Below are 14,803 nucleotides of genomic sequence, written 5' to 3'. Positions count from 1 at the left end.
AACTTTGCTTTGCTACAGTGGAATTTCCCTCATCTTTTATAATTTAGCTGGAAACAAAATATATATATATTGAAACCAGCCAGAATACAATGAAAGTCGAACAAGTCACAAAAGACATAAAAGTGATGATATAATAAAAACTGAATAAATATCTTTGCATTTGAAATGGTACAAATGTAAAAGTGATTTTATGAAGGTGTTTGATTTGGACATTTTTAAGTTTTTGATTATTATGTAAATTATGTAAATCATGGTAAAAAATATAGATATAAGGAATATATATATAAAAGGAAGCCTTGAGTTATTAGTTGTAGTTTGCTATATGAACTCAAACAAATCAATTAATTCAGAAAAACAAATAATCAAAATTTAACCCATTCCACCTCGTGTAGATATTCTATTTTTGCAGTGTAAATATACCCCTAATACAAAACAACAGCAAACCGAAGACGAGGAGGAAATTACCGGACATCCCAACAATCCCATTTGCATTTTCCATCCCATTACAAAGGATTCATTCTTGTGGAGCGTCTGGGGATTGGTATTCCATAACACATCCAAGACTGTAGGCACATTGGAAGGGCCAATGATTCGGAATCTGACCCGGAGAGATCATCGGCGGAATACAGTATGCGCCTGCCGCGGTCATTTATGGGTCAGAACACGGAGCAGGACGAAGCAGTGCAACGGCGAGTGTGGGGGGTGGAAAAGGCAACAGGAGGACAGCCACAAAGACGGTTCTGTGCAGCTGAGGAGCAGATCAGGGTCAATGGCACCATTCGATTAGTGCACTTCCTCCAGGGTTTCCAAATGCCAGGGGACAATACAGTCATGGGGTTGTGTGGACAGATGTGTGGACATGCTTGTTCTGTAATGGGTCACTAATACACACTCAGATGTACTTGGCTGTACATGTTTCCCACCAGAGGCTAGCACATCTGAATCCCAGCATGTTGAGACAATGCTAAAGTATTTTCAATGGCAGGAACAGGCCCTTTTCACGATACCGCCTGATCAGTTCCAGATCTTCACTTCACTTCATTATCTTTGAAGAATTAGCTGAGTTTTGCTCAAATAAATCAATTATATATTTAAAAATGAATAATCAGTGACAGTATGTAAGAAATACTTCTGTTCATTCATCATCAAGAAATGATTTGCGTGCCACTAAAGGGAGTTTATTTTCAATTTGATATCAATTTATATTAACCTTTAGCTCTGAGACAAACGTAGCTTTTTTGATCACATACACACTATACTATACGATTAATTAGTATATTTACAGTACATCGTAGGTAAAGGTCTGACATGCTGTGAGTGAAGCTATTCAATGTGTGATCTATAAATACTGACTTTATTTTAACATGAATCGTTTAATTTACTTTAGGAAATAAATGGGACTTTAAGTGATGATTTGCATTTTTGAGATGACTAATCAGGGAGTATTGAAAAAAGGGTGTTTGATTTTATGGTCTGTAACAAATATTTTTCAACTCCTGATCCCCGACTTACTTATTTTCCAAATGCAAAACATTTATTTGCTGAAACTAATACAAACACATTTTTATCCTGAGCGCTAACATTAACAACCATGCTTCCTTGCTTGTTTCCTCTTGTTTTTAGCACAAGAGCTCTTCACTTTACAGCCTGCAATCTTCCCTGGCTTTATTTTTAGGGTGACATTTTCCCCCTCACCTCATTTCTGCCACACAACCGTTACTTTGCATTGGTGGCTAAGCTGGCAAATTTAAATTTTTCTTCTAAATTAGGGTAAGTTTAGGGTTCCATTTCTGTCTGAAAGCTAATCCCATCTCAGGTATGGCCAGTGCATATTGTCTTTATATCCTTGTGACACATCACACACCTTGCCTTGGCGTGTTTAAGAGTGTAAACTAACAATAGCCTCACAAAAAAACCACATTGCTATCATAATGTATAATCATTTCATATTTCATCTCAAGCACGCACGCTCGCCAATGTAAGCACTCTCTCTCATGAATACTTTCACTATCTTCGGTTCAAAAGGTGGCACGCACTGACGAAGCTTAGGACACCAAAGAAAACCAAGCCTCAATAATGAAATCCCGCCGTTCTATTCTCACCACGCCCCGGCCCCCACCTGCCACCGCCACCGTCCTTTCATTCCTACACTTCCTCATATCTCAAATGTTCAGAGGGGGGAAAAATCCTCCTTTTGATTTGGCCTTGCCTTTTCTCCCATGTCTATCCACATGAAGAATATGTAATTACAGGAGAGGTCTAGCAGGATGGAAGGGCCACAATGTGTTTTGGAAGAGCCATTCTGCCCTGGGACTGTTATCAGATTAACAGTCCACTCTTCTCGTCCCGGCTCGAGCGGTGCTACAATCCGCTGTAGGTCGTTTTCACCAGCGTTTTTGAGCGAGAGCGTCCTAGTCGTGCCAAGTTCTGCTCCTTTTGTGTTGTTTGGCTGTATAGAACCAAGTGAAGGGAAAGGTTTGAAATTGGGGGGAAAAAATGTATTGATTTTGTCCAATTTGTTGACAAAGCCACGACTTAAATGGCTTGGTGCCCAAAGTTGTTGACCCAGAGCGGCGATTTCGTAAATGCACCACTTACGGTCAAAATCCAATCCAACTTTATTCAATAAGTGCTTGAAAAGACAACATAGTCAACCAAAGTTAGGTCAAATACAAACAAAAAATGTAAATGTGATTGCTATGTGCAGTTTCCAACTTAATTATAAAGCGTTTTATCCTTCACCAACCAGGAAGTTGACCTTGGCAATACTGTGGTTGCAAAACTCCGCTCTGGCCTCTGAAAGTTGTGAAATACGCTTATAAATGTATCGTGGTGAATCATTAGGAAGCGAGGAATAAGTTAGGAATGCAAGGGATATAACTTGGATTAAACTAAACTAAACCTGGACTAAACCAAGTCCACAGGAGTAAGTCAGAATATTGAATAGCAAGATTTTGATTTGGACTTTTCTGAGTTTAATGTTTTTAAAAGCTTGTGGCATGATAATGATAGGATATTATGTGGGTTTGGAGAAGAATCGGTAAGGAGTATTTTTCCTCAGGCAGTGGATACTTTGCTTTTACTGTCCACGAAAGAGAATTCACAAATAGTTTTCAACCTCTGCGGAAAGGCTATATTCAATTTCAGGTCTATTTTGCAATCCATCTAACATACTGAGACCATGACCAAACACCCATGTAATCTTTCATTTTCTATCATTCCCACTCTCTAACAAGTTACTATTACTCAGGTTTGTGAAGTTGCGAAGAAAATGTGACAAAAGTTGAAAGAAATGTATGTATTTTTACCTATATATTGAATTAAAAGCCTTTTTATTCCCCCTTTGATAACGATCACAATTAACATTTTACAATTCTTTCGACTATATTGTCACCTGAATAATCACAGTTATAATCTTGAGATCCCAATGCACGACTAGACTATTCAAAATCTTAAGCACCGCAATAATATGCAATCAGCTCGTATCATCAGTAAACAACATGCAATCAAGCTAATTAAGCCAAGAAAGGATGACCCAAAATGAGTAGCGCAAGTAAACAAATTCAAGCAAAGTTTCAGGGCACAACTAATCCAACTCCCGTCTCGTTAAAGCAATATAAATTCCGGCTCCTCAGTCCCGTACCTTCAGATTGAAAATGATTTTGGGTTGGCTATTGATGCGCCTCAATTTTAAAACATTGAAACCTCCCCTTCGAAACCTTTTCTGCCAACATTTGCCAGTTATTGGTGCGGGAAAGTTCTTATTGCGTAAAATATGTTCTTTAAAACATCGGTACAGCTGTGCCATGAGTTTCTTAAAACAAATGCAATGGAATATCTCTATAATAGCTGAAAAAACAACAGTAGCTAAGCATAAACGCTAAATATATCACCATTGGCTCATTTGTAATAGCGATAACATTTTCTCAAATTTGAGCAGACTCTGGATTCCTCTTGCCCTCGTGTTTTAAACTGCAGCTACCAAACGACAAACCTTTGAATACACTACTTGAATCCTAACTAACTCTTCCCCAGCGCCGCACATGTGCCGAGAACAGACTCGTGTACAATTGGGAGCACTTGCGCGTAGCTCTTTCTGACAAAAGCACGTCAAGCCCGGAGGCATTAGCCCATTACAGTCTGCTGGAGCACATCTGAAAATGATATCAGCTAGCTACCAGCGCTACGACGTGGACACAAAGAGAATTATGGAATCCATTGTGAGAGAGAAGGGAGCTGAATTGGATAGGCTCTTAGCATAGGCCTGATGGCTGCGGGGCAATGGTGAAGAGAAGATGTGCAAGGCTGTGAATGGAGAAATAAAGAGAGGGCAAACACAAGGATCGGTCAATGAATTGCAATCGAACTGAGAATGTAATATGAAATCGCAAAAGTTGTGATTATTCAGGCAAAATAACAACAAAATGTTCCGTCTCTATGAGGTCTTAGTGCAAACCTCGCAGTTTATACAAGGGATGGGCGATGGATCCGTTCCAGTGTTGGTATCGGTCAATATCGAACAAGTTCTGTCGATTTTTTTGTAGACTAATGAGTAAAAATGTAACTATAAGAGAAGTTAGGCTAAAAATATGGCTGTATGTTTACACACGCATGCAACAAATGATTTTACATCCAAGGTAAAGTTAAGATTTCTGAACATTTTTGTGAACTCTATGCAGAATCAGCTCTATCTTGTTTGTTACATTCTATTACACGTTTTGACAAGAAGTGAAAAGTACATTTTTGGGCCTTGCTGTATTGCAAAAGCTAATTATCATCAGCAAATACTGGTTAACGTGTTTTGAAATGTACAGATACAGCGTCAGTGATTCAAGAGTAAACGCAACTTTTTCCCTCTTTTAACACGTCTGCTGGTGTGTATTTTAAGCACACCTAATTCAATTCTGCGTTAGCCCAGAAAAGTAAAGAAATTGTTCTATAGGTGTTGAAATACCGCAAGTAGCTCTAGCATAGCGGTAGCATTTAGCCCGCAGCTGTTCTCGTCAGTTTGCTCATGAAGTGGGTGTTGTGATGTGAATGTATTACCGTAATTAGCAGTTTCCGTCTTGAGCATGTTGATTCTTCTGGATAAGCTTAAAATGTATGGAATAGAATCTTTTTTTGTTGTTTTTTACATTTTCCCCAAAACTTTTCCTTAAGAAGAACCCAAAGATAGTCAGGTAAAGGGAGAAAAGCAACAGTGGGATATAGGACTCTGAAACGATGACACCCTTGGGAGCAGAGGTGCACAGGTGAGGTGATACCCAGTAATGTCATGCAGGTGAAATCACAAGCCAGAACTAACCCAATTAAAAACTAGATGAACCAGACTATTTCTTGGAAGCTTGGAAGTAGAACTAAATCCAAGACTAAATGCAGGATGGTCCCGGATAGAACTAGGACTTCCCCAGTGACACACACTGAGGAATTCTCGCAGTACTGTGGAGCAGTTAGAGATAATGGCTCCCTTGGGTGCCACATCACAACAGGTGCTGCTTTGTATGATGTCATGTACACTTTGGGAAGCTGTTGTGAATTGTTTTTTTTCTCATTATTTGCAGGAATAAACAGAACATCATTTAAATTTAACGAAAATGGCTGGAATGATTCCATGACCACCAGATGTAGTAATCACTAAGATACTTAACTAATAATTGTGCAATTTTGGACAGTTTTCTGACCAGTATTTCAGAAGATATATAAATCTAAACTACAGAAACAACATGGTTTATCTATAAAAAGCTGTATACTTGATCATTTGTTGATAATTCTATTTTCTAAGTAACAGCAGCTTTTGTGAATTGATAATTACACCAACTTAAACCGTGATTTAGATTGAAATATATTGTACAGCCCAACAACATACTTTTCTGACAGCATTTGTGTACTTTTACAGTATTCCTACATTTTGATATATTATATATATATTCTTCCCACTGTGAGTTGAAAGTGTTTCTTTGTTTAACATGTGTGTTTCTTGCAATATACAGCAAAACTTTTTTCCAGGTTTGTGCTTTAATATTTCTAATTATTTTACATACATACATACCACTACATCCAAACAGTAATCAAGTAGGTAAGTAGTATTTTGACTAAATGTTTTGTTTGGCAATTAGTGGTTTTCTCTTAAGTATTCAGCTTTCTACAATTTACATCCACGGCATTATGATCTAAAGATAAGACTTCTGCGCCACCAAATATTCACACAAACCAAACCCTGTCCGTGCGCGCTGGACTAAACCAGCCGCCCAAACAAAACGAACAATACAATCCACAGCACTTTGAACGACAGAATTCTCACAGTATGTTCAACCAGCCGGCAATGATGTCTCCCTCGGGTGCCGCTTCACACAGGTGTCGCCCAGTGTGATGTCGTGTATGCCGGCTATCTCCGAGCACATGCTGTTACTGCACTGGAGCCAATCATGTTTTCATGCAGAGTTCTATTACACGCGCGCACAGAGAGGACGCAAACCCTGACATTGGCGGGGAATTGAAAAGGCAAGCGAGATATTCCGCACAAAAGCAGATATTAGTGAGAAAATCAGTTGAAAATCGTGCATGCTGTTCGAGGCAGTGGGACACGTCTGATAACAATGGCACGAGAAGGAGACATTGTAAAAGGATTTGGATGTATAAGTTGTCTTTTTACAGAACAGACAGAACATGCAGAAGAAGTGATAGTGAAATTGCTGTAATTTCATTATCCGACTTGATGTTCACAAATGATCATTATTTAGAGACTAATTTGGCATAATTAAGTATTTTATGGTAACCAAGGCCAAGGCTATGTCCAAATATAATTCTGGTCTGCTAAGCTCCAGTAAACAAAGATTTTTTTTCTGTACTAAATAAATATCTTTCAAATCCATCTAATGCACAGGTATTTCTGTACTCATATTAGTCACACAAGATTTATATAACATGGATCTCGCATCAAAATGGACTCAGCGCTTATAACTGCTACTAAAATACTTTTTCTGAATACTTAGAATACTTTCACATTGAGTTGCATTATAGTATGAAAGCATGACATATGATTAAAACAGGTTTTTGTTTATCGTTTGTATGCTATAATTTATATATATTTTTCCTAATACTATTCAGTTCAAAGCCTATATTTTATGATCAAATACCACAATGCATTTCATCAAATAAAAAAGTAATTGTACCAGAATATAGTCACTCAAAATTATAATTGTGAATCCCTCTGGTTTGACAAACGCTATTACCAACTTTAATTGTGTTTTGATTTGACTGAAACATTTTATATAAGATGCCCTTCCACTTCCATTGAAGCTGACAACTAAAATACACAATCAAACCACAACCTTCTCCCACCAGATTCTAAACCAAGTGAACGACACACATTTGAGCATTTGTCTAGCACAAGTACAGCTGTGTTCAAGACCCGCTCGCTCGTAACACGTGCGTCTGCAGCAGGTGTGCCCTCTTTTAGCTGTCATTACCGCTAGCATTAGCATATCTCATCTACAGATAATACCACACGCCAGGGCAGTTAAAAGATTGTTACACCCTTAATCGAGGTTGCACTATAGGGATGACAACGCTACACAGGTGCCATCGGGCTAATTGATGGCAAACGGTATTTCACGCGGCTAGCTCCACCCATATAATAAGGTCGTCCCGCCAAAAATGTCCCCGAGGCCCCATGCTAATTTTGCCATTAGCATTTTGACTGTTCCCTGTGGCACTGTCCTGGATCCAGCGCTGGAGGATTCATGGTTGTTGATGAGGCAGGATGCATGATGGGTAGATTACAAAGATGCACTGGCTCCGCCTTCCCCAGAGACACAACTCCGCCCCCCTGCTAGCTGACAAGTAATAGGAAGTAAAAATAAACAGAGTGGCAAGAGTTTTAAGGTGTCAAGGGAAATATGGTGCGGAGATTTGGGACATGGAGCTTTCATAAAATATAATCCCTTGACTGAAGTAAGTGAATAAAGTGTTTTGCTGTTCTTTGCTTTGCCGTTTTTATTTTTCAGTGGCCGGTTGCCATGTTAAAGATTGTTTGTTGTGTTGAATCAACGTTTAATTTGGTTTCTTCATCTAAAAATGTGCTAAAAGTTGTGTTTTGCTTGGTTCATACATGTTCAAGTAAAGCTGCATATTTAAGCTTTGTTCTTTCCCACCATTCAAAACACTAATTTCCACCTGGTGATGTCATTGGGTGATCCTCAAGTGTTCCTCCATGTTTTAGAATGCCATATACTGAACTGTTCAGATGAAACTATAATGATAATTTCAAAACAAACTAACTAAACGTTAATAAGCTGATTATCAACGTTGAAGTTCACACACCTCAGATCACAAAAGCAACTCAAGTCATCATTATGATTGTTATCAAGCTTTTTCGAAATTGAGACTGAAAAATCATATATTTTCGTCTTTTTATCTTTGTCTTTGCTACAAGTGTGAAATACCAGAAAGATGTCAGATTACTCACATTAGATACAGCCATTTACGCACCGTTTCTATAACTCCAGATATTAGATAAAGGTCAGAATGTGGGTGTGCATGTAAACGTAACCAGTATGTAGCATCATAATAGTACATTAGACCAAATTGCAATTCTCAAATAACATTTTACAAAACATTAACCAAGCGCCAATCAAACTCTTTTTGTCCAAGTCCTGACTCATCATCCTCTCAGCCTTGAGCAAAGTCATTACTTCAAAACAAATTGCTGTTAAATATCTGTCCTGCTGCATTTCTCCGCTCTGAAACGCTGAAGCGTGTTGCTAGGCGTAATTAATTTGCGAGACCTTCACAGACTAACAGTAGCTCGCTAAAACAACAGCTTGTCTACCGTAATTACCTAACATCAAGGTCAAACAGCTACCAAGATTTTTATTTTTTTTGCTCTTCCAGTGGTTTTGGCCAGTTCTAATGAGAATGAGGTCATGCAGGAATTCTGGCAGCTACTGGAAGGATGTGGGGAAGACCAATGCCAGATTTATACCCACCCAGAGAGCAAAAACATGGACAAGAACAAAGCCGTGTGGGACAAGCGGACTGGGAGCGAAGGGAGTGTTGGCAAATGCAAGCTCTATTAAAAGGATTAATGGAGAAATCCAAGGGAAAAGCAGTTTCTACGATGAAATGGACTAAACATAGAATTAGAATAGACCTCAACCAATGCGTTGTATCTACTGTACATCACAATCACCAAATCACCACTAGCCTGAGAATTTTGTTAACTGGCAATAAATCTTTTCTGATCCTCCAATGTTGGTGACAAGCTTCGAAACTGGACTCCAACCAGGGAACTTCTACGTTTAGGGTAAATGCTTCGAGTCCATCCTATTCAATTGACGGCCCTGAGGTAAAATGTTGTTTCCCTTCAATAAAAGAGCTCTATATGGTTAGTTTGGTGTTTTAAAGTGAAATATGTGGATTTAAATCTCACCAAAATTGACAGAGTTTGATATTTTGGCTCGAAAACAGTTCCAACAATTAGTAAATAGATGCTCTTGTAATTATATGTCTCCCAAACGTTTGTGGCAATATATTTGCATCAGCGTCACAACCTTTGGATCCACATTGGCTTAAAGGGGTTGGAGGTAACAATCTTGCTCTCTCCAGTTGAAAAGGATGTTGTGCCCTTGAGCAGATCCAACTTCTTTCTATGGACTAGTCAAGATAAATAAACTTTTTTAACAAGCCTGTTGTACCCATGGACCAGAGCAGAGAGCGGAACAGAGCGCGACCTCCGGACTCTCGGCGGAGGAAGCTATACCATCATATTACATCACCAGCGCTCCTCTTTTCATCAGCTGGTACATTGATGCTTCCTCTTCTGATGTAACAGTAGCGTTAGCCACGCTGCACATGCCTACGGGTAAACTCTAAACAGGGTCAGGCCAATATCTGCTTTATGATGTCATCAGAGGGGGACGCTCTGCAATAGAAATCGTGTCAATGAAGTGATGGGCTTGCTCTCTATCTCTTTCTTTCTCTCTCTTTCTCTTTCATGCTCTCTTTCTTTCTCTTTTTTACGGTATAGCGTAAAACACATACTTTGGAGACATGCAGAAGTACAGAAGACAAGTGATGGGCTTTAAAGAACTGCTGTTGGAGAAATGGGTGGTAGTAACAGACTTCCACCACCAATGTCGAGCCTTGTTTGCTTCACTATGGAGCGGATCGGTCCAAAGGTATTCCTCACTGTACTAACATATTAATAGCATCAAAAAATGTTCCATGATGAGTTCACAACTTAGTCCGGGGTCGGAGGGAGTCCGGTTTGGGGACCACAGGATCTCATCTCTGCTGTTTGCAAACGATGTTGTAGGCATCGTGCTAACAACAACTAGCATGCTAACAATACACCAGCTATACTTCTTGGTTCACAGAAGATCAAAACAATGAAAAAGCTGACAAAAATACCACATTATTTCCCTGTTTACGCAAGCTTTGAGCCACATCTCAAAGCCCAGAAACGATGAAGTCATTTTGTTCATTGCTGACACTGGCCTTACGGTTAAAAAGTATGATTCAGGTACGATTTAGATTTTACTTAAAGTGCTCCTGCCAAATAGCTCAGAGGCTAAAGGATCCAAACCTTAGTTGGGAAATGTGTCTTATCAGTCTGACCTTTTCAGGCTTTGCCATTTCACTTCAGTGCATTTGACGGCGAGTTGATCCACCAACATATTTATTGATGAGTTATTAATTCATAGTTGAATTTCCAATCTGTCCTTACAAAAATCTGCTTTGCATGACGTCTCCAGAGAATGAGCTCCTGCCACGCGATAGAATGCTGGGTTTGTGGCTTTAGGGTCTAAGCCGGTTTTCATGGATAAATAAAAAGGCAAAAATGAGAATTGAAACAGGGATTAGCAGAGGAAAGAAAGAACCAGAGCAGCTTTTCAATCACGCACAATCAAAGCAATAGGTTGGGTGCGTGGACAGTGGTGCACTTTAGTACAAATTGTATCCCCAGCGACGGTTTTGAAAGTAAAATATTTGCATACAAACAATTTACAGGAAACCATCGTCTGTATGTATGTATGTATATGTATGGCCCTACATCGCAAAACAAAATAGATACTGCTTACCTACAGAAAACAAATAAATCTACAATTCATCAATTCAGAACAACAAAGTCAACATATAAATAAATAAAAACTGATAAGATTAACTTATATTATATTCAAAAACAAGCTTATATTAGTAATAACGGAAGGGCATTGAATGTTATCAACTTTAAAGGCGCAATGGACAATTTTTTCAGCGATTTGAGAACTCAGGCGGAAGGACACATGCGCACTCCCCCGTGCGGACTGATACAACACACACGTGCATTTGTTTATTAGCGCAACGGAGCGCATCACGTCTCTCGTCTCCCGTAGATTTCCGTCTTTTATGAGTCAACTCGAACTGTCTATCTCCGTCTTCATTTTGTCCCGTACACTGAGGGAACTATATTATGATAGATCGATGCGCTTAGACACGCGGAATCTTGCTGCTCTCGGGGAACGAGCCACAAGCGGCTGCAGGTGAGCAGTAGTTTCATGATTGCTACGTAGCAGAACTAATCAGCAGTCCACGCCACGAGGAAATAAGACTCAGATTTGGGCCAAAAAAATCATCCATCCAACATTTAATGCTTTTTTGGAGTCTATTTACAATTTAAAAAAAAATAAATTTTAAAGGGTAATTGTTTTACATGGGATTTACAATGTAACGTCAAATTTTCAAGGGGTCATTAAGTTCAAAAAAAAAAAAGAGAGAATTTTGACGTGAGAAAGTGGATTTAGGGTCAACCATGGCCTCTTTTTGAACAGATTGTACAGTTTGAATAAGCCATCCAAACTGGAGAGCCGTCCACCTCCCTCCCGCTGCCCTCCTCAGTGCGTTATTTGCACCTTGTCTTCCACTTGAGATATTTGCATACAAACAAGCTGTCCGACTTCCCTGCAGAGGGCCACGCACGCCGGGACGGGAGCGTGCGCGTGTGGAGAATCTCATTTACCTGTGTGATGCACTGCTTCTGTTTACACGCACTATTCCGAGGAGACCGGGCTATCCGTCTTTCCTCGTCCTCCTCTGCTAGTTTGTTCTTACACTGTAAAAAGTGAGCGTTGTCTGAGTCAGAGTATTTAACATAATTTGAGCTGTTACTTTAGAGTTAAAATGTACTCAAATGAGAACTTTTTTGCAAGATACACAAATATGGGTAATGAAATGTGTCAAATTTGCATAAAAGTACAATGAGGAAATTGAACAGACTTATTTGTATTTATTTATTTTTAGTTTATTTATTTTTTTACTGTTTATGATTTGATTTTTTTCTTTTTATGCTTTTAACTAATGCTCAAGTGAATAAAGAAGAAAAACCTGTTACAAATTAGTTCAAACAAGGCAGAAAAATACTACACAAGAAGAAGAAAAAAGTCACTGTTTTACGTATAAAAGCAAGATTCTAAATTAATCTACATAAATATACCTTGGATTAACATAAAATGTGTTGGGGAAAATGCTGACATCACATAATACATTCATTTAAGCCAACATTTCATCTGTTCAATGTAACAAAACAAATCAAAGCTACTCAAAACGGTTATTATTATGAATTCAAGATAAAGTAAGTTGTGGTTTGTCTGTTTTTTGCAGTGTACCTGGCTTCTCTCCTCTGTAGTGTTTTTCAGGATGGACTAGATGCCCTGGCGGGACCATAATAACTCAGGGCAGACCCGGGAGGCGTGGGATCAAACGCTGTGGCAGCCGAGACGCTTTCTGCTGAGGTTAGCATCTCCAAAAGTCGGAGGTGACAGTGACGTACAGAGGACAGCGGGGATTTATCTTCGGAGTACATGATGAGCAGGAAAATCATGGGGTTTGGACATTATAGTGGGAGGGAACATAGTAACAGCATTCAGCAAGGACTCTGGTTTGAAGTAGCGGTGGAAAATAATGAAGTAAACTTAAATGTTGGAGACTTGAGGCGTAAGTCATTTTAAGTTTGCTTCATTATTCTTTAAAGCAGATACATCAGGATCAACGCTTTGTAATAAATTTTAATAAAGCTTCTTAGTATTGAGTAAAGAATCATGAATAATTGCAAGACGTTGTATTATTTGATCTGGCTTGCTCTCGTTAGTCACTTTGATGCCCAGCCTGAACCGACTTTATTTAATTGTGTAATTTGTCAGCACTTAACTGCATCTATGCACTACAAAACAGGAACAGTTCCCTCAGTTAAAGCTCGAGTACTGGATTTTCACACCATGAAAGAAGGACATTTCTTAATGAGGAGAACACATCATTTTGTTGTATATTATTTAAGGAGTCTGTAAAAAGAAACCCAAACCAGACAATGAACAGGATTTGTGCAGTTTAGAAAAGGTGCTTTTAGACTGCTGTTGTTACCAAGCACCAGACTTTGAAGATAGTGTTCATAGAAGACGAGTGTCAGCACATGTTTGAGGGTCAAATATGTCACATGTAACGGGGGGGATTCATATTGAGGTGTTGTACTCCAAATGAACCGTTATTTGCATACTGAATGTGTGACTGTTGCTATTTTATCCCCCTGAAGATATTTTGACATCATCCTGCCAAGGCACTGGAGAGGGAAATTAGCCACGTTATAGCAAAAATCTTTTACATATTTGTGTGATGGTCAGTAATATATGCCTTTTACTTTACAGATAAAGGAAAAAATAAATATTGACATATTTAAATCTAACTGGTTTGCTTTCACAAACTCTTTGGCACAAAGATATAGCAAATTTCTCTATCTTTTATGTTTACATAATGTTTAAAATGTTTCGTAATTAGATACAGACAGCACGCACCGGCCTGTTTTTGGCACAGTGTACTGCTTTTACACAAGAGAGAAGCAGCTTTGAATCTCGTTGAAGACAGCAATGTTCTCGCTGAGGGCTTTTGGCATGGCGGCATGCTGAAAAGATGCCGCCATGCGGCTGCCGGCACCCGCCATGCTGAAAAGATACCGCCAGGTATTAAGATAACCGTGCGCGCGCAGCGGGCATTTTAGGGTGCTGCTGCGCTCGCTTGCGTGTTCGGGTGCCGCGGGCAGCGCGGGCGAGGAGCGCCGCTCTGCAGGCGCTGTGGTGTTGTTAACTCGCGCTGCCTGCTGCGCTCGGCCGTGCGGGCATCACGGCCACAATACGCCGCTCCTAAGTGGCGGAGTGTGAACATATTGGCTTTCTATATCGAGGGGGCGGTGTCCCACCGCCATCCTCAAACCTCAGCCCAGCGAGAACACTGGACAGTACAGTTTCAATAGTTTGAATTGAACAGAATACATGAATATTCTGAATTATTACTATAATTCTCACCTGTGTGAATATTCATTTTGCAGAAGAAAAAACTCCCCACCTGCACTTCTCCTATTCGTCTTAAGGTATATAAAGTCTGCCCAGTTTTTCCCTTGCCCATTTCTCCTTCACTTTGACGGATGAGCCGCGCACTGCGAGTTAGAATACAAATGCGCAGCGAGAGCAAAGTGAATTAGCGCTGGGAACGGAGCTTGTCACAACAGCAGCGTCGGGCGATTCCAGTCGTCTGCCGCGTAAACAAAAAGGCAGATGAGTGGCACTCTGCTGAGAGCCCCGCGCAAACTAAAAGGTGATTATGGGATGTTTAATATGTGACGGAGTCTGGTAATTGTGTTCTGTGCAGGTACAGGACCCACACTGGCAAAGATTTTGATGAAGATTACATGCCTGTGACTTGAATCAATAAGTTTGTGGGATGCAATCAAATTTGAGATGAGAACAGTGTAATTGATGATGAAATTAATGAAATATTC

The 14,803-nt window shown here is 39.6% G+C and overlaps 1 protein-coding gene across 6 annotated transcripts in view; it reads right to left on the bottom strand.

The window, feature by feature from the left end:
• sorcs2 (sortilin-related VPS10 domain containing receptor 2) overlaps positions 1-14,803 on the bottom strand; it is a 350,531-nt gene that overhangs the window by 318,414 nt on the left and 17,314 nt on the right. The gene's annotated exons all lie outside the window — the stretch shown is intronic.

The sequence above is a fragment of the Eucyclogobius newberryi genome, unplaced genomic scaffold (genome assembly GCF_026437365.1).
Source record: "Eucyclogobius newberryi isolate DKJ021-1_F unplaced genomic scaffold, fEucNew1.0.hap1 SCAF_22, whole genome shotgun sequence".
NCBI lineage: Eukaryota > Metazoa > Chordata > Actinopteri > Gobiiformes > Gobiidae > Eucyclogobius > Eucyclogobius newberryi.
Note: the sequence above shows the minus strand (reverse complement) of the source record. Positions and strands in the feature narration are given on the sequence as shown.